General features: G+C 34.0%; 1 pseudogene; it reads right to left on the bottom strand.

Moving 5' to 3' along the window:
• Window positions 1-607: 607 nt before the first annotated feature.
• Window positions 608-2,220, bottom strand: LOC107022416 (annotated as a pseudogene).
• Between the last annotated feature and the right edge of the window lie 751 nt (window positions 2,221-2,971).

Here is a 2,971-nt window from a genome sequence, read left to right as displayed (position 1 = left end):
TATTTTAATATTTAGTCATCTAACTAATACTTATTTTATTTTAGCATGATTTAGTACTTTTAAATTATGATCAATTTCATTATGACTTATTAATTTGCAATATTTGTACACGTGATTTCATTTCTTCTTTTTTTTTATATATATTTTAGTGTCATTAATCATATCATATTTTTTGTTTTATTCTAAAGAAAAAACTTAGGTAGTTGCATTTTGGTAAAACTAAAGAAATATTTGAAAGACAAGTAAATTATATGTTTTTATGAATACTTTACCGAGAAAATCCAAAAAATCCGAAGTTGATAATCCCGACTTTTATTGGTTTGGTTTTGTTTATAAATTCAAAAATCCTACACAAATGATTTGGTTTTGATATTTGAAAAACTCGAACCAAACATAATATTACTTATGCGAGAATTAAGATGAGCTATCATACTATTTGGTCGAAACAAACTAAGTTGAGTAAAAGATGAAAAGGAACAAGATCAAATTGTATCAATTTTTACAACACAAATTGTGTTTGAAATAACAAAAGTAATTCTCCAGGCCAAAAGTTTGGTGTTGTATAAGTATGTTGAAAGTTGAATGGAGAGTAAAGCTCTAACTACTACTATTTCAAAAACCAATAAATTAACGCAAACGCACATAAGCACAAAAGAAATGAAAATGCTTTATCAAGAACTATCGAACTCTCAAGGAGATCATTCAGCTTACGATTCTCATGCTTTGATTTCTTCTGATCTTTTTTGACCTTTTGTTCAGCAGCAACCCGAGCAGCACGATCCATATTCAATTGCTTTTCTAGCCTCTGCATTTTCTCCTCGAGCTTCGATTCTACCTGTCAAACACAAACATTCGTCCATAAAATGGAAAGACACATATGGACTATGGCGCGTGTTTTTGTTATTGTTGATCCATAAACAGGCCAAAAGGCACACAATGTAAGCAAAAGGGGATCTAGTAATAACAAGGTCACAATTACCATTTCAGTTATACGACTAAATTGCTCCTCATGGGATCTCTGCATTTGGTCCTTCAATTCTTTTATGTCTTGCTCAAGTACATTTGCCTTCTCATCATGAAAATTCATCGGTCCTTCCTGTCAATGAGATGACAACAAAGGTTTTAAAAGGAATAATGCTAAATGGAATTGAACAAATAAGTAAGTGGTAAGTAAGGTAAAACCTTAAATTACGTGAACAAAATCGTTGGTATAAGGCTTTCCATCATTCTCTTCCATAACCAAGTTAACTTCGAAAAGAAGCTCTCTTAATTGCTCAGCTCACTTAATTTGGTTTTGAGTCTTGTTGTCAAAAAGCACTACCCTATTTCGACACATAGCAAGAGTTTCCTGTAACGACAATACAAATAATTTATCAGCGGAACAATCATAATACATACTCTGATAGATCGAGATAAAAGCCTTTGAATAGATGAATGCAGGCAATAAAGATGTGATTTAGAAAAAAAGTCTCTACATGTAATATAATCCTACCTTCAACGGCTCAGGGCAGTCGGAACCTAAGTAATCATCCAAAGTCACATCATGATTTTCAAGATCATCTCCACCAGTGAATACTACAATCATATAGTCACTAATTTTTCCACCGAAGAACTCTTGAAAACTCTGAACAGCTGCTTGTTGTTCTTTTGAAAAGCGATTTCTTACAGAAAGAACTAAAAGAACAGCATGGATGCCATCTTCAGCCAAATCAACACATCTAAGAAATTCATTCCTAACAATTTCTGAAGCAGCTGAGAAATCAAATAGTCCTGCGCGCAATTCCCACAATATTATTAACAATCAGTAACTCTAGTTATGAGAATTTACTCTGTATCAGGGACTTCCCCTGTATGCACATTGTAGTTCCCTTGATTTAATAAAAGAGGGAAAAAATGGTGTACGTACCAGGCGTGTCAATCACATGTAGTATTTGGTCATTTGGCAGATTAGTACTTTGATGCTGACAAGTAGATGTAACACCAGCAGAATGAGGCATCGACCTGAATACATTTCTTCCAACAATGCTATTCCCTGTTGAACTCTTGCCATCTCCAGCGCATCCAATTAAAACTACTGTCCGAGCTTCAGTTTTATCGAATTCCCAACCATCAAATAATGTTCCACATCCACCCATCTTATCTTACTGATCAATCAAAGTGCCAAAAACCATCAAGTCATTCAAAAAGAGATATCGAATTATCTATATACCTCAATTGCACGAGTTATCTGCTATAACAGATAAAGGTAACCTGATACTAAAAGGCATTAATGATGCTAAAGAAATACAATAAAAGGCGCAAAATCAATCATCAGAAAAATAGAGGCTTTAGTTTGTGTTTGATACGAAGGAAAACATTTTTCTCATCATCTGTAGACAGTGCTAAAGCCTTTACCAACATTAGTTAAGTATCGTTAGATTAAATGTTGTTAAATATAAAGAGGGCTAATCGTAGCTAAAAATACATATTGCATTCCAGTTTTCTCCCCTCCCAACACACCTCATCCTCACCCTCCATAGCCCTCATCCCCAGCACCCTAACTCCACTCTCACCCCATAGTGTTTGAATAGATTGTGTACATACTTTCGAGATAATATTTTCTGCGTAATTTATTCTTGGTGAAAGTACAGAACTCTTTACAAGTAAGGGAAAACATCTTATTTGCTACTGTAAAACCTATAGAATGGATTTAGGCTGCAATTTCAATTAATTACATACTAAAAGTACGGAACTAGCCAGAAGCTAAGTTGTTCCGACTCTCTAAAATTATTAGAGCACTTGCGTCGAATTCTTCAAAAAATACACTATTTTAAAGGATCTGACACACACTCGAATTTGAAGAGTCCAAGCAACCTAGTACTACAAGGCGCTAGTTGTGGACTTGTGGTATGGTGTTAAAAAAACACAAATATGTACATTGTAATAAGATGCAGAGCATAGAACATTACTCATTAGATCATATTCTTGAAAC

Source organism: Solanum pennellii, chromosome 6, assembly GCF_001406875.1.
Source record: "Solanum pennellii chromosome 6, SPENNV200".
Classification (NCBI taxonomy): Eukaryota; Viridiplantae; Streptophyta; class Magnoliopsida; order Solanales; family Solanaceae; genus Solanum; species Solanum pennellii.
This window is presented reverse-complemented; position numbering and strand designations above follow the sequence as displayed.